Source organism: Falco peregrinus, chromosome 4 (assembly GCF_023634155.1).
Source record: "Falco peregrinus isolate bFalPer1 chromosome 4, bFalPer1.pri, whole genome shotgun sequence".
In the NCBI taxonomy this organism is placed as follows: Eukaryota; Metazoa; Chordata; class Aves; order Falconiformes; family Falconidae; genus Falco; species Falco peregrinus.
Window position 1 is genome coordinate 9074442 of NC_073724.1, and position 21369 is coordinate 9095810.

At 41.2% G+C, this 21369-nt stretch overlaps 1 protein-coding gene and 1 long non-coding RNA gene across 12 annotated transcripts in view; one reads left to right on the plus strand and one right to left on the minus strand.

Moving 5' to 3' along the window:
- Window positions 1-14477, plus strand: part of LOC129784342 (uncharacterized) — a 36721-nt gene extending 22244 nt beyond the window's left edge. The window contains exons 3-8 of one of the 9 annotated variants that reach the window (XR_008746973.1): window positions 720-805; window positions 6033-6116; window positions 6296-7689; window positions 9033-9092; window positions 11761-11844; window positions 13214-14466. This is a non-coding gene — a long non-coding RNA (uncharacterized LOC129784342). Of the gene's footprint in view, window positions 1-719; window positions 7690-9032; window positions 9093-11760; window positions 11845-13213 lie in introns of all 9 variants that reach the window. The other 8 variants (XR_008746974.1, XR_008746969.1, XR_008746971.1 and 5 more) reach the window with 8 other exon arrangements.
- Window positions 1-21369, minus strand: part of HTR1F (5-hydroxytryptamine receptor 1F) — a 118535-nt gene that overhangs the window by 68304 nt on the left and 28862 nt on the right. The gene's annotated exons all lie outside the window — the stretch shown is intronic.

Sequence of the window (21369 nt, forward strand, 5' to 3'; positions counted from 1 at the left end):
GATTTAATTTTAAATATAAAATCTTTAAATGGCTAATGTGCTTACAGTGTAGAAAATCAGATATCAAAAGCAGTTCTTGTTTCAAAGCAGAAGAGCAGTCAGTAAGAAAAATGAGCACAAAGAAGACAAAGTGACAAAAGAAAGAAGGAACGATTATTGATTTCCTGGAAAAAGGGATAAAAGCTAATGATTTTTCACACATTGTCAAATAACACAGTAATTTATTCAGAATATAATTCTACTAACATTTGACTGCGACTAGGTACCAAATGAGTTCCTACAGCACAAAGTCCTCTGGAGCAGGTTTCGGGGATGGTTACAGACTTATTTGTTGTGCCATCTCCTTGACATCACGGCCGATGGCCTGGGCTAAGGTAAGCAGTGGTGGGGTTCCTTGAGGTTGTCAGTGCAACTTTGGGAAGTCCAGGTTTCCTTATTGATGAAAGAAGGGCAATGGCCTCCCTACCAAGGAGGCACCCAGCAAATCATGAGTTATAACATCAGTCCTGTACAAGTTGGAAAAACGTGGAAAAGTAAAAGCTCTTAGTACTTTTGTACCCATGCCACTGGTAGGTGTAAGACACTTCTGCAAAAATTAGTCTCTTTCTCAGTACAGAGCATTAACCTTCAAAATGTAGCTTATTGGCAGTAATGATAGAGTTTAAATAGTAAAATGAGTGTCCATACTCCCTCTTTCCCTGCCCTCCTTTGCAATGCAGATTTCTCTATCTTAAGCCAAGGCCAGGAAGGACAGAAGGTAGAGTGGCCAGCACGACCCACTACGGCAATATGTGGCACTCAAGATGTGAGTAATGATGTACTTTTCTGTATCTCATTAAGCAACCAAAGGATGATCAGCAACAACTGATCAAGGCAGAGGCAGAGCAGCCCTCTTGTTGGGTCTTGCTTGGGAGCTGCGAGCGTAACCATTGTCTGCATCCTCATCTCTCAACATGCACCATCAGACGTGTCAAAGCTACGTTTTGTATGGGAATGCAAGAGTGTGTGACAGCCGGGATAATTTTAGGGTGATCTTGAAATACTCAAAAGGATTTCCACCTTAAGGGGTGGAGGGAGGGGAAGCTGGCTTTAGTCCCTGTTGAGCTCTTGTATGCTGTCCTTCATTCCAAGGTAAGAAATTCTAGGTGTCAGAATGTCTAGGTAGCACTTACACACCTCAGAGATTTTGTTTGGCTTTTCTAGACAGATAAGAAGGCTCAGTCTCCCCACAAAATCAAGGTCCTTTTTGTACAGACCTTCCCCCTACAGTCTGTCCTTTTCCCATTCTCCTTTCCTTCCAGCTTCTGCATCTTCACGTTTTCATCCTTATCCCAGCTGTGTTTGCAAGCACCTGGCTCTTTGCACTCAGGGCCTTCGTAGTTGCACTCCCCTCTTCTCTCTTGGTCCTCTAATGCAAAAAGGAGCATTTCTGAAATGTGTGTGCTTGTGCAGTCAAGAATTTTGCTGTTGGCACACCACCCAATGACTTCACTCTTGCCTGAATGGGGAGAGAGTGTCCTCTGAAGGGGATCTGGAGGCCACCTAGGTGCTTAGATCTTTGTTTGCACCTTGTTATCTAGCCTGGAGTGCTGCCAGGCATTCCTGTGCAGGCAGATTTGCAAGCTGCCTACAAGCTCTTGTGAAGACCTTGTCTGGATGGGAAGGGAGAATGGGTGCGGGAGTCTTTGTTGATGATACAGCAGTACAGATGTAGCTGGTTTACTTCCATCGTTTTCAGCTTAATTAAAATGTAAGTACCCTGGACCTAGAGGTTCAGCACAGGAACTGAACAGGCATCTCCAAGGAGAATCCTGCATAGCCAGCAGGTAAAGTTCATATGGATTTATGCTTTCTTTTAGCTTTCTAAGAACATCTGAAAAAAATATGTAATGCTATATCTTTAACTAAGGCTGGTTTTAGAATAGTGATTCCTATAAATTGAGAATGAAGAGGAAGACATGACAGAACTGCAGAAATAAGGACTTTTTGAACCATTGAAAAGTAAATCACAAGCAGGGTAATGTTTGTTATGGCAGAACATCCCCAGGTAAAGGGAAGGAGTAGGAAGTTGCCCAAACCCCTGTGAACTCACTGGTTTGTTTAATAAACAGAAGCCAAGCTTTTAACAGATGAACAGTGTTGTCTTGTACATAAGAGGACTTAATATTTCTAAACGTGAACAAACCTCTTTTTTCCCAGTATAAAATAATCTCACATCTGCTCAAAATCCCAATAATTTCAGTTTATGTGTGGCAGCAACTACCTTTAGGAAGGTAGTCCAGCAGAAGTAATTCTGGACGTGCTTTCATCTTGAAGCACGTGTATTGCTTCCATCACTTCTCAAGCCTCAGAGTTCTCCTGCTTCAAGTCTCAATATTTACTATGTCAGGTTGAAGCCTGCCAGTAACCAAAAATATCAGTTCCAGCCCTCCTTTCCTAGTAAAGATACTGATATTATGAGGGCTCTGGTCTTGTCAAAAACAATGGAAAAAAATCTTGTGAAATGTGTGGAATATGAAGGCAAGCTTTTTTTTGTGGTTAAAAATAGTATCTGCGATAATATAATTACATATAATATAAATCATAAAATAAAAATCATCTGCAATAATAAAGTCCCTAAAATTGGGACTTTCTTACTGTGTGGAGGATGCTAAATAAGACTTTTTAAATGGTATCTTGTGCTAAGATAATTATGGGAAAAACCAGCTTTCGATGAATCTGACAGGTGTTTGAAAAGCTCAATGGGCAGCACGATTTGCTGTTGTGCAGAAGACCAAGGTTCAGAAGCACACACAAAATTTTGTCATCTCAACAGCCAGCAGGAAGTGGAGGTGGCATAAAGAAAATGACAGCCTTTGCTGCAAAGGCAAACAGAAATCTTACCTGTGATCTGGAGCTGAGTTTGTTTCCTGTATAAAAGGGGCAAGGGGTTAGAAGCAGATAATACTTCCCAGAATGGCTTGATGTCCATAGCTGGGTGAGAATTCTCTTCCTTTAAATTTACGGTGGCTGCATCGGATGTGCCAGAAAATGATGGATCAGTAGAGCCCTATAAATCCTGAACACGTATGTAGTATAGCTTTTCAAAAATAACTTGCAAAACAGACTTTCAGGAGAAGAAAAACTCCACAATGACAGCACACTGACAGTGCAATAGAGAGGAATTTGTTATTCTGACTGCAGGGGTGACAATGACCAGAGGGCAAATGCATAAAATAGGAAGGAAGAGCCTATGTGCAAATGTCAAGTACCCCCCGCAGCAAATGAAAGAAAGAGAGATATGCTCAAAGTGTGTTTACTCTATATAGGCATAATACTACTACTACTAATAGTAAATAATAATAATAAAGGTAATTTCTCTGATTACAATAAATATTTCTGAGCTTGAAGCTGAGGATGCGATGCAACATTATATAGTATCACCTGTGTATAAATGATTCCATTCAGATGTTCATTGCCATGAAATTAAAAGAAACCTTTGCCATCTAATGGTGAAGGTGGCAGCAAAAATGGACACGAATGGTAAGTGAAGGGTTAAATATATAGGATGGTCTTTTTTGTGAGTAATCTTTGTTGACAATTTTTAAGCTGTGGTTTGACTCTAGAAATAAATGTGATTATTATCATTATTTCTTTTATTACCTAAAGGGGAGAATATCTACTCACAAGTAAAACTACTTCAGTATGAAATTAATTTTGCAGGCATAATTTGCACCCTCAAACAAGATCTCAATCCCAAAAAGGAGCAGCAAGAAACTGAAAGCCCTGTTGTGTTTCTGAAGTTATTTAGTTCTAAACAAACCTTCCCAGGCTGTCTGTCTGCTTTGTACTTTTAGTTCTTCTTTGTTATTGAATGCTTTTGTAAGAAAGCAGGATTTTTGTTCTGAATTTTTCTTCCCCTGATATTTCCCACATGAAGTTACAATCCTCTGATAGCTTGTACGAAGAGGATTAGAACATGTCATCACTAATTGCAGATGAGGATTTAAAGCAGGGATGGACAGGAGAAGCAGAAAGATGAGATTGCCTGACCTGTCTTGCTTCAGACCATGCGGCTGCTTTGCATCTACCCCTGCTGCCCCAGGAAGGTAGCCTGGCTTCCACATCTGTCCTCATCTTACAGAAAGGGATTTTTTTTTTTTTTTTGAATGTGATCAAACACTAACTTTTCTGCCGAGACACTGATTTTTTTATTGTACATTTTCCCTAAAGATCCATTTCTACCATGAGAACTACACAAAGTTAGTTGGTTCATAAAAGTACAAGGGAAGGAACAGCTGCAAAGAGGAATCACTTCTAAACTCCCAAAAGTGCCAGATTGCAGGGGTGGGATCGTACCTTCCTCCACAACTTTTTTTGTTGTTTCTTCTAGAAAGTAAACTTTTGAGTACTGCCATTGTATCCCCACCTATACCATACAAGTGCTTCCCTCGAGTCTGGAAGTAGTAATGGTAAGGTACACAAGCCCTAACCATCTGCAAACATTACTGTTACTTAAAGGAAACAACGGGTAGCAATTTGAGTAATAAGCTTAAGGAATTACATAACTTAAGTAGCAATAGAACAAAATTATGTCAGCATGCATTTCCCTCTCTTTTGCTTCAGCACAAATCAATTATGAAATACAAATCAAAGTAATGGATACATGTTTATAAAAATTTAGGGTTCCAGGCACTGATTAACCATGATGGAGAGAACTTGCTCTCATGAAGATAAATGTATTATCATAAAGAACCTAAAAGTTCCCATGTGAGGCTGTGAACTACTTGAAAGGACAATTTATAGTAGCCCTAGCATTCTTTGATGGGTTGAAGTCTAAGGAGATAAGACACAATAAGCAAGTGGTCAGAGCTGCTTTTCAACTTCTCTGTATGGATCATTTGTCAGTAAATTGCATAAGCAGAGGAAAGCAGTTAGCATAAATGCCCCTTCGTCTGATTTTAAAAAAGATTCTTTTCTTTTAAAGTCTACTTTCTTGCAACAAGGTGAAAGAGTGACTCAGCAATTTAAAAAAAAAAAAAGGCAAAACTGAGCTAGAGGGAATTTAATTATCTTTAGGCATCTAATAAAAACCACAGAAGTTTGTCACAATTTTCAGGACTTGTCTGTCAAATCTTGACAGATCAGGAAAGTGAAAAGGACAGTTTCTTGGTTAAGACTGAAAAAGAGCTTGAACTTCATTTTCAAGGAGAAAGGATGTTTTTTAATTAATAAAGGTAAAGAAATATGTGGTAAAACTACCTCCTTGTCTGACGTATCATGAAAGCCGCAACCAGAATTCCACATGTCTGTCAGTCCCTCCTGTGCCAAGATCTGGGCTTTCATTTTGAGGGATGAAAACATTTTTTAAAGTCATTGGGAAAACAATATGTGATTCAGTTAGATAAAGAATTAAATGCCTCAGTCTTCTCAGAATCAAAGGAAAAGAACAGTTTCAGCTGTGCTAAATAGACTTGTTGACGTAACGTGCTGGTTCTTGGTCACCTGAATTTACGATGTAAACCAGTATCTCTGTGAAGGCTGCATTACCGAGATGACTTCAGTGTTTTGTTATTTAATCACATAGCCTGAGCACTTCTAGTGAGGAAAAGAAGGGATTAACAGACAGAGGTCAGGGCTTGGGATTTTAAAATTTATGTGCTGTTTCTTGACTGCTATAAAAGGTAGACTAAATATATTGTCCGTCTCACAGAGCAATGTTTTACAGATCAAAAGGCCATATCTTTAAAGCAGGCAGCATTTTAGTCCTAAATAATACTCTTTTACCAAAGTGATCATATAGCTCAAATGTTCCTGAAATGGTGAGTCTGTTGTAATGTATAGCTATTGGTGATACGAGGCTTAATATAGACTAAGTTCTTGGAAAAAGAAAGGAAACCTTGCTGTAAACGTTATCAGTGGCTTGGCAAGTGGTTGGGAGACAGACAACTTTTTTGTTCGTTCGTCTTTACCATCAGAATGTAGGGTACTGGACACCAGGGGGGCTGACAGAAACCTGCTCTGATTATTTATCTCCTTTCTTCCCCACGCAGGTGCTGCTGCCCAAAGAGCTTCTGGGGAAAGGTTCCTGTGTGGGGCATAGAAATGGTGATGGATATAGCTGGGGCCTGCTGAAGGTACTGATTAGGTGTTTCCTCCAGGGAAGGCAAATAACCAGCCTGTAGACCTAGTGTAAATGATCTTGGGCAGCATTTCTGTTTTCTTTCACTGCTTTGGATCACTTTCTTTGTAAGACAAACGGCTTCAGCCAGCCTGGTCGTGGGATATTTCCATCGCTGTTTGATCTGTTTTCCAGCAGCGCTGGCTCGGCGTTGGAGCAAATGTTGAAAGCTGCTGCCAGGGAGGTGCAGGGAAGAGCACGCGAGCAGGATGCGACTGGAGTGAAAGCTCCCCCTCAGCCAAAGCCATTTCTCACCAGTTTGCTCAAATTTGCAAGAACAGCCCAGAAAGAACCACCTCTGCAACTCGTACAGCTTAACAGAAAATGGGTATTTGTATGGGCAAGTACTGCTGTAAAAGGAAGATAAGTCATGATCCGGGCAACCTGGGAAACTCAACTTCCACTCAATATTTTCCAGACTGACTGGGGTTTGTGGGGCCCTGGTGAATGCATCTCCGAAGGGTGCCACTTTCAGACCTACCTTTTGAAACAGATTTAGTTAATGGTGATGTGCAGTCAAAGAATTGCTCTCCATTCTGCTAAATTACGTTTTGTTTCAGGACTCTAATCTGAAGCCATACTCAAAAGCTGCAGCAGTTTAGAAAAATTAGCCAGCAGCCTGGCTGAGCTTACATCTCAAGCACGCTAGTTTTATTATGCAGTGATAAATCACTTTTTAACTTTCTGCACAAAGGGCATTTTCTTGTCGATGTATTTGAGAACGTTGTAGAGGTGTTTGTAATTAAATAAGGAAAAAGCAGAACTTCTTTTAGGAAGAAATTAATTTGTGATGCTATTGAAATCAGAGAATTTTGAAAATACTGTCCATGGGTTATTTTTGCTTTGTGCTTCCACAAAAGTAATTGTATTTCTCTCTAAAATACAGTGAAGTGAGAAATAGGCAGTTTTCTTTTACATGGAGGACAGAAAATTTATCAAATAGAGACAGTACAGACTTAGGTAAAGATGTCTGGATTTTGCCTGCATTAAAATATTTTCAAGGTCAAGCTTTCCAAGGTCTTTCACCTAATCATGTACTGAACCACAACTTTCTAGCCATTAAAAGTGCCTATGCTTCATAGTATGGTTTAGTTTAAAAAAATGACACGTTAGAGCTCAAAAAACAGACAGTTCAGCTTTGAGTGCCAAATATATGAAATGCCCTCCTCTTCCTTGTCCTTTTCCAATCCAGGGTGGCCAGCTTAGCGTTCTGCCCAGTTTTGATTAAAGATGAGGTACAGATCTGATCTGGCATGGCAATTGCTATATTCCAGTGTAAGCCACAGACTATTGCTGCTATTATTTATTCTCAGACAAAAACATTCACTCCCACAACCTCCAACTATAGGCTGCAAATTCTTCATGCCTAGCTTTTTGCCATGAGTAAAAACGACATTATTTCTCATTTGCTCTGGTTGCTGTGGGCTGCCTCACCTGTCACAGCCAAGAGCTGCACTATCTGTTGGCCATTCTGCGTGGAACGATTTGAAAATTTCCAGTGCTCTCTTCCACTACAGATCAGAAACCAGGTAAGTTTTTAATGTTAAGGATGGTCACTTGCACCTCATCCAGTTTCTCCCTGCTTAAATAAATGCGCACACAGGCACACACTTGTGAGATCAGCCTCTCTAAAGAAATTTTCCTTTTCCCTTCTTAGAGTAGGTGGGGGTATCCGTGCACGCTCGAGCCTATCTTGGCAAATTCCATGAAAATATGGATGGTAGACCAACGAGTTTGTTAAATGTATTTTCTGAAGATTTTCCCCACTGTGGAGAAAGCTAGGTTTACTTCATTTTATCCAAAAGCAGAGGTTAATGTGCAATGGGAGTCTACACATAAGAAAAAAACCCACAAACCGACCCCAAACCCCAAACCAAACCAGCGCTCCAACTTTTTCTCCCAGAGCTGTTCATTGTAGGAAGAAGTTGACTGCACAAAGCTACTCCATGGTGAACTAATGAGTCACTGCCTCCAATCTGCATTTCTTAGGTTCAGGCTGACACATTTGCAGCTGAACTTTTTAGGCTTGCCAGTTCTCTAGAGCAGATGTACATTACAAAAAATGTTGGGAATTTCAAGATATCTCTCACCGATTTACCATGTATAGCACATTTGGGAAACTAAGCGTCTAACAATAAGAGAAGGGAGGAGAGGCAGGGAGATACTGATGGGACTACAAGACCTGAAGAAATGCTTTCACCTTGTTAGAAATTTTTAGGACCTAAAACTTAAGCATGTTTAAGTATCTGCCTTGAAGAAGCTACATGCTGTAGGTAGTACCAATGGGTTAAAGCCCTTTTTTAAAGAAGTGGCTAAATCTGTTGATTTGTTGATGGAAGAATCCACACAAACTGTCACAAAGTGGTAGATGTTCTTCAAAGCAGACAAATACAACACTAATGACATGACATTTCCTGCCATATCTTACTAATGAATAAAACATTAGGTAAGCAAGGGGAGGTCAAAGAAGGACAAAAGGCTTGAATGAGGCAGGCATTTTCAGTGGAGGGGATAAAGGTAGGTGAAGCTACCATCATTAACCATAATTGAAACAGGATTTTTCACTCCTTCCCAGCACATGGAAAACAAATTTTTCATTGCCATCAGCATCCTTTTACATTACAAATGCCAGGAATGTACAGGTGGCAGGAAAATCAGTCTTCAGAATCTGAACATTTTAAAATGGAAAAAATACAATTGATTTTAAGTACATAGTGTTCATGCAGAAGATTAGCTAAATCAATTTTATACTGAAAATATGCAAGTGCCCATAGAGTATTTTGTTTGGGAGTAAGAGAGTATTTTCTTATGTATTTTTTCTCAGAATTCTATTGCACTCACTCCACCATAAATTTTCCACTATTGTTTATAGACAGTTCAAGAATGTGAAGCCAAGACTTGATGCTGCAAAATTTCAGATAAAAGCTGTGAGGTAAGAGGGCAATATGCAGAACATCTCGGAGTTTCATATCCAGATTCCCACAGAGAAAAAACATCTTTAAGAAAACTGGATGCATAACGAAAAGGCATAGATGTGTTTAATCTCATTATTTTCCTCTTTTAAATCTCCGGCTCATACCTTCCCCCTCGGCTTCTGAAGACACAACTGCTTGCTTGTCAATCACGAGTAATGCTTCCTGTTCTTGAACACCTTTCCTCCACCTCCTAAAATAGTTTCCAACGTTGGAGCATGGTATTACTTAAGCCAGAAGTAGTAAGGTCTAACCAAATGTCACATTGTCCTGCCTGGAGAGTTAAGGAAGGGCTGCAAGCCTGGCTAGTCTTGGAAAACAGTCTTACCACAGCAAATCCCCTAGGCAAGGGAATTTGAACAGGAATGATCCTCGGGGTTTAAGAGAAGGCCAGTTGTTTGAAACCTCTTTTAGCCAACCTGCCAGGGCTTGAGACCTGGTTGTGTGTTTTCAGAAATGTGTGACCTGATAGCTGCTGTCGCTCTACCTCGCCTCATGGCATGTGAAGGTCTGACGCTGGCCCCGGGGTGGTCCCTTGTGAAGATGGACTGCGCCGGGACTGCTCCCAGCAGCTTCTGCCATCATCTCTGACAGCATCTGATCTGCTTTTGGGGACTGTAACACGAAGTAGCCCAGCCAAAATGCACCTGTGGCAGGTCCCTAGGAAGGGGTGACGTGAGCCAAACTCCTCTCCTGCCCTGCTGGGCTTGTTCTTCTTGAGTGCTTTGCCAGGGCAAGAGGCACAGCAGAGGGCACAGCGATGCAGCAGTGGAAGAGTGCTGGGCAGGGGGGTCCTGCTAAGCCTCTGCTTAACCATACCCTGCAGGTTACAGAGGATTCTGGAGAAGAAGAGTTTGGATGAGGAATGGTGGAGGATGAGACAAATGGCTCCTGACTAGCCATGGACTGCCACGCATGTTGCTGAGGATGCAGTTAATGCTGATGCTGGGTTTATAATTTGTGCTTAAAGAGCCTGAGGAAATGGTTTTATTCCTAAATACCCCAGGACCCATGTGGCTAGATGAAGGCTCGTGCCAGGGAGAGTCTCTGCTGTGAGAAGTCTCTGCAGTGGCTAACGCCTTGGCTACCTGGGACAGAGTACCCTCAGGGTTTGTCAGTGGTGGAGACAAAGTTGAAATCCTTGATCCCAAGGATGGTCAGGTCTGGGAGGGAGAGGCAGGGGCAAGGACATTGCGGGGGTGGGGATGGTCACACTTGCTGCTGCTCTGGCTGTTGCACGGGGCACAGAAGGGAGGACAGTGACTCCCTGCACAGTGTGACTCCGCACTGCTGGGGCAGCCAAATGGGATTTATGGGGCCCCAGCACTGGCAGACGTGGAAGCTAAGCATTTAACTTGTAATGCCAACTTGATGAGTGCCTATAGCTGATGCCGAGCTGAAGACTAAGATTTATTCCTGCTTGCTGCAGGACCTTTAGGACTTCTGCTGACAAAACCCCCAGGCATCTGGATGATTTTACAGGATGAAGATGTCAGTGCACTCTGGCTTAGGCTGCACTTCAGGCAAGGATTACAGTTAAGGAGCTTGGCAACAGCGTTTTGATAATTATGCTTATTTTTGCTTCCTAACAGACTTGCATGGCAAGTTAAGGAAAGGGTTGATGATAATACAGAGCAGCTGGCTCCAGCTATGCAGGAAGGGTTGGGAGGAGGGTAGGTGCAAGCAGGGGTGGGTGCTGGATGGTGCCGGTAAGAACAGAGTTTCCAGGGAGGCAGCTGGGAGTGGGGAGAGAAAACATCAGTGGAAGAAGGCAAGGTGAGGGAGGAAAGTGTGAGGGAAGAAATAAAAGCCAATTTCCTAGGGCTTCTCTTTTCATCCCTGTCCTTCCTGTCTTCTGGGTACACCCTGACTTAATGTGTGCCCTTTTAAAAAGTAAGCATGCTACAAGCAACAGCTTTCCCTTATGTTTACAGTAAATGTTCTGATGCCTCCTTAAGTGACCTGGCCACCTTCAGCATCTTCAGATCACTGCAGCTTCTTTTTCTCCCGTGCTTTTTAGCTGAAGACAAGACATAGCTGAATTATTTTTTTTTTTTTTTTGAGGGGGCTTGTGTGCTGAGCATTTTAAGTAGATGCTTTTATATTGTGTATTTTCAAATCTCTGGCTATCAGTCCTCGTAATTCACAGCAACAGGTATAGTGTGTTGAAGCAGTATCCAGGTACTACAGATCACAAAGAAAATGCATAAAGGTCTATTATACGTATATAGCTGTATCTATAAAGGTCTATTATACATATATAGCTGTATCTATGCATATATGTGTATATAAGTGAAGGACTGAAGCACCAAGAGTAGCCAGCTCTCAATAAAAGCACAGTTGCTCCTGGCTTGAATAAAAGGAGAAGCGAGATACTGACTGTGAGGGTGACATGTTACTGTAACTTGAAAACTAATTAAGGAAAGAACAGAATTTAAATAGCATTTGGATGCAACAGCAGGAAACACAAGGAACAGGTGTTTAACAAGATTTCTTTTGCCTGTTTAACCTCTTCATTAATGCCAAAACCCAGACTCTGACAGACTTTGGCTTTACCTAGTTTCTGTAGTTGTACTTTTGGCTGTTTCATGCCTCAGAGCATTTCTTCTGCTCTTCATTTGTCTCTAGGGATCGGGGTCTCTGCCGCTAAGTACTTTTGATCTCGGTTGGATGTACCGCTGCCTCCTCAGGAGTCAATAGAATTACATGGCTGTGAGTAAGGCCCAGCGCTTGTTACTCTGCTCCTCAGGTTCGCTAGAGCATCCGCAGGGAGATCTCCTTAAAAACCTGGGTGAAATTTTTTGCCTAAGGCCTGGAAACCAGGGAAGGCTTTCCTTTGTGATCATTGTAAAATACAAAAGCATAAATAAGTGGTTTTCAATGTGTCAGGTGTTGGCAGAGTCTGGAGGGATATCTGTTAATTCAGTAGGTCTCTCATCGCTGACTCCCTCCTGAGTGACTGGGGCTACACAGTACTGAAGTGGCTTTACATCTTCAAAGGAATTTCTGGTTTAAGTGACCTTTTAGCAAAGAATTCTTTCTCTCTAACATTTTATATTCTGTTTCACACTTTCTTGAATTTAGCAAGTGAAAAGAAACTGCAGTGGCATCTGTTTTAACAGTCACCTTTTAATGATATGTTTAACCCTATCATGAGTTTTAAAAGTCCCTTCCTGAACTTCCTTGAAAGATTCAGATTTTGAAGAGAAGAACTTATTATAAGATTATCTCTGTAAAAGCATGCTTACTTTTAGGATGAGGTTTCAGCAACATTGGGCAGCAGACAGAATCGGTATTTTGCCGGTGAGACCCTCCCCCACCATCCACCCACCTGTTTAGACCTGTGCATGGCAGGGACTTTTGCATATGCATCTCTGTCTCTTTATGCTTGTTTTCACAGAAATTTGTCCTATTAGCTGCTGCTTCTTTTCATCATTGTTCTCCCCTCTCTGCTCTCTCATGGGTTTCCACCCAGTGTGCAGTCCAACCTGCTGGCTGATGTTCTCCTTCCAACAATTTAGTGGTTTTGACACTAGAATATTTTTAGTTCCCCTTCTTTTTTATTTTGCATAATTAGCTTTTTTTTTTTCCCCTGCACATGCTCTTCAAACCTCCTTAACCACAGAATCATTGAATCATAGAATAGTTTGGGTTGGAAGGGACCTTTGAAAGTCTTCTAGTCCAACCCCTGATAATCTCAGTCTTCTTCAAACAAACTGATTCCTTTTCTTAACCCATTCCAACACTGATATACACGAGAGCTGACTGTCTCCTGTACTTTGCTCTCCCCTCCCTGACCTGTCTTTCTATCCAGAGAAGGGTTAGACTTGCTGTCAGGATACTGAGCGCATCAGCACGCTCTGCAGCCTCTTGCTTCCAGGACTTTGGCTGGCTGGGCTCAGGGCTGTGACATTCGCTGTCAGCTCTTTTCTACTTGCTGGATGTTAGCTCCAGGGCTGCTGCTGGCTCAAATTCCCCTAACAAAAATCCTGCTTAATCTCCTTCTTTATTGTAACCATCAGTTACGATCTGTAGATATTTCATTCTCATTTTCCAAATTCTTTTTTTTTTTTTTTTCCAGATGACAGTGCGCCAAGGACACAGTCGCAGCGTGCAGGGACCATGCTGACCTCCAGGATGGGGCTGTTAAAAGGGGACAGCACAGCTCCGAGCTGAAGGGCACATCGCTGGGTACACCTAGCTCAAAAGTTCCCTCAGAGTCTCTACCTTGAACGCCTTTTGTGATCTGAAGTGAAAAGTGAGCAGCAACATATGGTGACAGGGGATTGCATAACATGGTCCAAATCCTTGCAGCACGTTTGTTTAAAACTAGTGTTTAGGATACAAGAGACTGTGTGGATCCTGATACCATTGTACCTGGCAGGATGGCTTTGCGGTGCTTAGACGTGGCAGTGATTCAACCCATTAAGCAGACAGATGCTTTGTAGACCTGATGTTACACCACTTCTCACCCTAGAGAGTTGCTTCCTGTACGGCACTTCATCTTTAATGATCTTAATTAATACTAATTGGTATATAATCACCTCGAAAAATACTATTCTATGAGGAAAACTCATCTCTGATGTTACAGAGATAGGTAATTGTGAGAAATCTTAATGTACTACAGCCCTGCGTAAATGATTAAATAAAACAGATCTTCCTCTGTTTTGTCTGTATCTATCTATATATTGTTTTCCTTGATAGCTTATATTGTAACTCCCACACCTGAAGCTTCCACCACATGTTTTAAACTATTTCAGAAGTAATGTGAGGCTAGCAGAGATCACACTTATGAAAACTGTAATGAAAAACCATTATTAAAGAAGGGATATAATTTTTTCTTTTCTTTTCTTTTTCCTTTTTTCTCCAACTTGCTTTCAATCAGCATACTAATTCTGCTCTTACGTAAAATTCACTCCTGCATTTATATAGCAGGGTAGTTTCATTTTTGGTCCATTCCTGTTTTGAGAAGGAATCTTCCTGCACACATCCCCAAGATTCCCTTTCTCTTTTAGTAAGCATTGCGATTACATAAAAAGAAAAGCAGAGATCTTAGTAAACAAAACCAGAGGAATGATTTAATCTTTAAAGCTGGCTAGGACACCGAACTTGCAATTCACATCTCATTTTTGTCAGCAGCATGTCCAAACCACCAAGACCATTCTCGAAAATCACAGCTGTGACAGCTATGGCCACCGAGCTACAGGAAAGCTGCACTCAGGTCATTCTGCCTTGTCACCGCCAATGAAACATGAGAATAGTTAGCATTACTGCCCGCTGATTTTGCAGCCTCTTTTGTTCAGTAAAAACAATTCTAATGATTAATAGCATCATAAAATAGCATGCTGAAGGCTTTCCCTCCTGCCCTGTGTGGCTGGCCTGTGGAAGGAGCGTGATGGTGTAGATCAGCCCCAGCTGCATCCATTTGGCCCCCGTTTATGGTGGGCGAGTGCAGAGGCAGGTGATGGGCTGGGCTGGGCGAGGAGGTTGGGGAGATGCTTTTGGAGGCCACCTGGAGAAGGGGAAGTTTCCAAAATGAAGCAGGGGAGAGGCTGAGGCCAGCAAGCAGCCTTCCAGTGGAGAGGAAGAAATGCTCTGGACTCTCTTTGTACAGTAAGTGTTTGGGTATGTTGTCCTGAGCCGGTCGAGGCTGGTCCCTGGAGCTAGCTGTTGTCAGCCGGAGCTGCTGGTCAGAGGGGAGGTCTTATAATTAGTCTCTGGGCTGGAAGAGTATTAGGAATTGATTTGGGCATTTTACTGTGTTTTAGCAATCTAATTCTCAGTCGGTTTTATAAGGCTGGCTGCCAATTATTTCAAACAGAGCTTGAAACATGCTCCTGCCAAAGGTAAATACTATCAGCTTCAGAACTCAACTGCTGTTTCAGAGCACTTACATAGACATGTGTTCCACATCTACAATTTTTTTTTTTTTTTAATTTTATTTTTTACAGAGTTAAATTTCTTTTAAGTGCTATTAATGGTTTGGAGGGCTTCTACCAGCCTCCTGCATGAACAGGCAATGTATTTGACCACAGGTGTCTGATTTAAAAGGTCTGCAAAACATCTGCTTTGTGTGTCTGCAAGCAGCCCAGGAACAAATTGCTTGATAATGCTGTTACAAACGCAGGCTGTGTGTGGTAAAACAACAGAAGCCACAGACAAACAGGAGTGTTGTCAACTCCTAAATGCCTTAAGGTAATTTGATAGGAGAAATGTCTAGAGGTCCCAAAAAATTGTCTCGTGGTAAAGGTAAGGGCTGGGGTTTTTTGTTGTTGTTTAGGTTTGGTTTGAGGTTTTGGGTTTGTTTGGTTGTTTTTTGGGGTTTTTTGGTTGGTTTTTTTTGGGGGGGGGGAGGGAGGTGGGATTGTTCATCTTTTTGCTTTTCTCAGCTTGGGCTGAGGTAGTTTGGCTTAGCCTGTGGGAAGTGGAGAACAGTTGCTGTCCTAGCCCTGGGAATGGAATACTGGCAGGCGAGCTGGCACGTGCTACGTGCAGCCTGTTGATGGGGCCAGCTCGGGGGTGAGAAAGCTGGATGCTGGAAGGCATGCTAGACTTAATCTCACAGGATTCAGAGGAAGCATTAAAAAAAACCTCGGAAAACAAATGACGTGTCATAGGCAAAAAAACCCCTTCCTTGCTCTTGGCAGGTACAAAAGAAATTCTGATGCAGAGGCTTAATACACTATAGGTATTGTGCAAGTAAATTTTTTGGCTGTGCTACTGCACCAGCAGTTCAAGCACCTGTAGCATAGTCTTGGTTTCTGTCTGCAGCATTTCTTTGGTATATAAATCCCTGCATAAAGTCACTGAACTCTGGTTTAAAGCAGTGCAAGTTCCTTGCACCAGCTGCCTTGTTTGGAAGGTTGTTCCAGTTTCATGCTGATAAATGTGGAAGTGCTTTTTTTTTTTTTTTTCTCTTTTTCTTTCCCAGCTTCTAGTTTCAGTTGATTCAATACCAGTTTGTATTTGCTTCATCTTTTACTGATATTTACTGATGTTATCTTTTGAAACAGGTCTTCCCTTATCTTCCTATTTTCTCCCTCTCAGCTTTGTTTGGTAAGGCAAAACTGTCCAAGCTCTTGTAACTTCTTTGCTGAACAATCTGTTCCTTTGATCATCTTTCTATTCTTCTGCTGTACTCTTTCTAGCTTATATTTTTCAGAATGTAAATGATCAGAAAAGTATTCCAAATAGTGTCTCAGTGAAGCCTTTCAGGACAGTTTTCTCTTTCTCTTCCAAAACTATCTTGCTTATAGCATCTTAAGATGTCACTAGCTTTTTCCATACCTGCATCACTCTAACCGCTCACAGCCATATGCTGACTGACCAGTGCATTTTGATTTTCCTCCTTTTAGCCATCTCCAGCACATAATCTCCATGGAAATAGCAAGACTTCTTGTTATCGATCCCTAATCATATAACTCCTTCTCCTATGCTGCAAAATGCCTTCTCATTTTTACCATGAGAATATGTTATTGCCTATTGGCATAGATACCCAAGAGCTCTGGGCATATTGGGCAGCATTCTGCAAGGTAATATCTCAGGGGAAAAAAAAAAAAAAAAAAGCATAAGTCTCTTTGATTAATCAAATAAAACCTCGAAACTTTCTTGTGCTGCATACAAAGCCTAAAATGTGACCCGGAATATGAAATGCTAACAACATGGTTTGTGCAGGTTGGTCGTCTTGGTTACAACAGCCTGGCAAGCCCTGATGTGGTTTCAGTTGCGATGTCCACTATTTTGGATTAAAATTGTAAATACAGTAAATTAAGCAGAACTAAGATAACTGAAGTTGGACTTACAAAACTTTTAAGTGTTTTAAATGTGTAAAAGCAAAACAAAAGCAATTTTGAATATAACAGAAATGCTATAAAATAAGGTGAAAGGATTCTTATCATATAGACATCATTTGATCACTGATGTTTGCTTTGATTGTGAGCATATACTTTCAAAAACAAGACGCTTGTTAAAAAAACCACCCCAAATTGCCACACTGGCAGATGATCTCAAAGTTCTACTATAGCTCTGTAGTAAAATATTTGACTTTATTCTGATATCCTGCCTACAACTAGAATATTTATCAGGTAACTTTTTAGTTATGAGGAAGAAGGGCCTAAATGTACAAATGGCACAAGCAAACAAAACACATTTAATTGCAAAAACTTGAAATTATTCACAATGTTTAAAATAGACTATTTCTAATCAAACAAATACCACTATTCCCCAGTGGTGACAGAAACAAAAAAATTACAGTCCACACTTCCCACAAGTCTACATCTGATAAGCTTGCAGAGACCAAACACACAGCTCTGCTTTCTCAAGCAATATTGAACTGCAAGGGATGCTGAAAAAGTTGTGGGGCAGGGGAGGATGGAGAGAAGGGCACATCATGTCCTCTCCTTGACAAGGTGCGTAAAAGCAATGCAGCCCAATTCTACACCAAAAGCTATGTAATTTAAAAATACTTCAGAAAAGGAAGGTTTGTTACTACATCTGACTTACATCAGTAAAGCAGAACTTGGCAAGGAAAGAAGAGATTTGAGCAGAGTCTGAATATGGAGATGTGAGTAACCTTTTGCTCCTTCAGAAGCTTTATGGCATCTACTTTCCTCACTATTCCTGTAGTAAAAGACACTAACGATACTCTGAAATCTTACCCATGCAGTTCCTAAAGACAGTGTTTGCAAAGTGTTCTGAGGATTAAAAATAGCACCAACTAAACAACGTCACTGCTGCCACTGGGACGTGTACGTGCATTGATAATAGGAGGTGGGCAGCTACACGTACCAGGCAAACAGAGCCTTGGGAAGAAAAGTTTAACTGAAAACCTAAGAATTTTACCAAAGCATTACAAATTCAAATTCACAAAAAGCTAGAGAATAAATTGCTGCATACAAAATTCGTATCTGAGGTGCTGAAATGAAATGTTTATACTGAAAAGAAATGCTGTGCAAGAGCTGGTTAGTGTGTCAAGAATTCCTTGTAGGATGTATTGAAGGGGAAATACAAGCAAACACTATTTGCTCAATAATAAGGAAGCTAAGCCATCAAGAGATAGGACTCCACAAATACCAAATGTCAGAAACCTCTTATTTAAAAGCTGTCACACTGCAAGAGAGATGATATTGCTGCTATGTCATATATGCATCTTGGCTGCTGATGAACAGCTAATTAATCTTGTAAGGCTAGAAGCTAAAAAATCACAGACAGCAGCATGTGTGAGCAATCTTTGCATCTGGAAGAGAATACATGGTAAAATTAAAAGTTTTTCAGATCCACAGACAGCCAGACATCCTTTATGCTCAGTGTAGTGTTGTTCTTTCATATTATGCTTCCCTGAAATGAGCTTTTAGTTTTAATCCTAAACACCTAAAAAAAATATCAATAAATCTTCCCTGAATCAGCTATAAAGATCTCTGTCCTGCTTTCAGTGTCCCATGCCAGCTCAGTCTGTGACTGAGAATATTTCAACTGCAAGAGAGTCCCTTTACTTGGGGAACTGAACACAACATTTCAAGTGACGTGACGCTGAAAGGAGCGTGATTTTTAAACAGTTTTAATCCACCCATTTAAAAGAAGAGATGCAGTTTCTACCTCTAATGCTATTAAATTTAGCAGCGTGGTCTGAAAAACTCCAGGAAAGAGCTTAATTTGGTTAAATGTAGACACATAGAATCACTTAGGTTGGAAAAGACCCTTAAGATCATCAAGTCCAACCATAAACCTTACACTGCCAAGCCTTCTACTAAACCATCTCCCTAAGCACCGCATTTACAACCTGTTTTAAGTACCTCCAGGGACGGTGACTCAAGCACTTCCCTGGGCAGCCTGTTCCAGTGCTAGATAACCCTGTCAGTGAAGGAATTCTTCCTAGTATCTGATCTCTCCTGGCGCAACCCCAGGCTATTTCCTATCGTCCTATTGCTTGTTACCTGGGAGAAGAGACCGACCCCCCCCCCCGCCTACAGCCCCTGTCAGGCAGCTGCAGAGAGCAGTAAGGTCCCCCCTGAGCCTCCTCGCCAGGCTGAACACTCCCAGTTCCCTCAGCTGCTCCTCATAAAACTGGTTCTCCAGACCCTTCCCCAGCTTTGTTGCTCTTCCTTGGATACGATACAAACATCTATAAAGTATGGGGATTTTTTTTGCATTCATTTATATTCAGCAACCCTTCTAGGGTGCAGTGCTTTACATCTGAAAAATAAAATGCCTAAAATAGCTCAGAGGGCTTGCACTCTGTCGTCTTCTCTTTATTGCCTATAGAGAGAATAGAGGATGACCTGCTCAGACATAGGTTTCTAGGTTACTTACAAAAATCTCGACTCAAGCAATGACACCGATTGATATAACTTCATAAAATAAATAGATTTATAGGAAAGGTATGGTTGATGAATTCCTATCTGTTGTATGAATGTCTGGCTGGGCTGAAAATAGACTGTCATCAATCCAGCATGCTTTAAAGTATCTCAGCAATACCACCTGGCAAATCATGCTTACTAAGCTAGGGTTTTCTTCTGCTGAGAATGTGGGGATAAGGGCAGTTTCTTTATCATGCACTTAAGCACATAGTCCAGAACTCACCTGGCAGCGAGCGGAGGTGCCAGGTAGTTCATATTACTTGCACATCCTTAGCCTGAAAGCTCCTGCAGGAGTCAAACAGGTGAGGTTCTACCTTTGGGCTGGTTCAACCTTCACAGCTCTGCCCAGACCAGGGACACATGCTCAGCAGCAGGCTGTCACAACAAATCCAAGAACCACCAGAAATGAAGTCTTTTAGGGGGCTTTTATCTGTTCCAGAAGTCTTCAGTTGCTGTAACTTGCTCTAGTGGATTCTGGAAAACATGTGTTCCCTAATAACACATCTTTTTTGAAGTCGTATGTTGAACTAGAATATGGAATATACATTATTTAGTTAGTCTATGTCTCAAGTGAACACTTAAAAAACAGGATATAGGCATTTCCTGAGCTGTGCTCGGTACTCAGAGGACTGTGCCAAATCTGAAACTACCATGAGTTAACAACTATGGGTTTATCATCTTGCAAATTTAATTTTTAAATGAGAACAAGCGAACTTAAACTCAGCTTTCAGGTCTCTGAGGGCTTTTTTTCTTTCTGTTCCCTATTCTTCCTTTTCCCTGTTCATCTACTGAAGAGTGAAAAAAGGACCAGAAGAGCAGAAGTCATTTGGCTATTGATCCAACCTGTTAACACTTCCACCACTGCCGTTAGAAACTACTTTACATGGAAAATAAAGCAAAAATAACATTCATCTTAAATTTCTCCAGCTGGAATACTGCATTTTCTGACTCCACATTCTTCCTGAGTACTAGAGACTACTTTTATTAGTACAATATTAAACCAAAACAAGACAAAACGGAATGAAACAGAACCACTTTTGGTTACAAGTTGGAAATGTTAGCACTGCTCGTATTTCTCTTTTTCTGTATTGACGATTAGGACAAGTATAAGCCCAGTTACAGCCACAGGAGCCATAGGTACATACAAGAAGTGACTGAAATAGTGGCACACCCCGCTCATGATAAACCAAAAGTGAAAAAGTATAAAGGTTTTTGTTGGTTGGTTGTTTTTTTTTTTCATTTTTCCTTACTAGAATCTTCCAATTTGTATTTCCATCTTGTAACAGTAGAAATAGTGCACCGGCTATATGATTTACCAGCTAATAAAATAGTATGTCCAAACTACTTGGTGAAAATAACAGGTTAGACCAAGTTGTCACTTGATTTTCTTAGACATACAGCCAAAGCACCTACACATGCAATAAGAATTTGTGTAAGGAGTCATAGTATTTAAAACACCAATGGAAATCCAAAGATTCTATTCTGCAACTCTGCTAAATTTCATGTTTGAAGCAATACCATGAAAGAAACATAGAGCTACTGGTGTGCATCAAAATAAAAACTTTAGGACTTTTATTTCTGCATGTTGATGCACTGTATTAATGTGTTGTGTCTATAAACAAAAATAGCTTTATCTTCTTTGAATACATGAGGCCAAGAGGAGCAGAGAAAGGGGGCAGGAGAGTTCCCATATGGTTTTGTGGGGTTAGATATAAAGGATGGGGCTTGCTGTGGGTATAGCCCCTGTGCTTGGGGCGGTCCTAGCACCACCGCACCAACCCCTGCATCCTTCTGCCACCCATCTGCGTGGCATCCTAAACCCCACACTAGCATGATTTTCGCATTCTGAACTGCAGAACCTCACAGAAAAATCACATCCTGG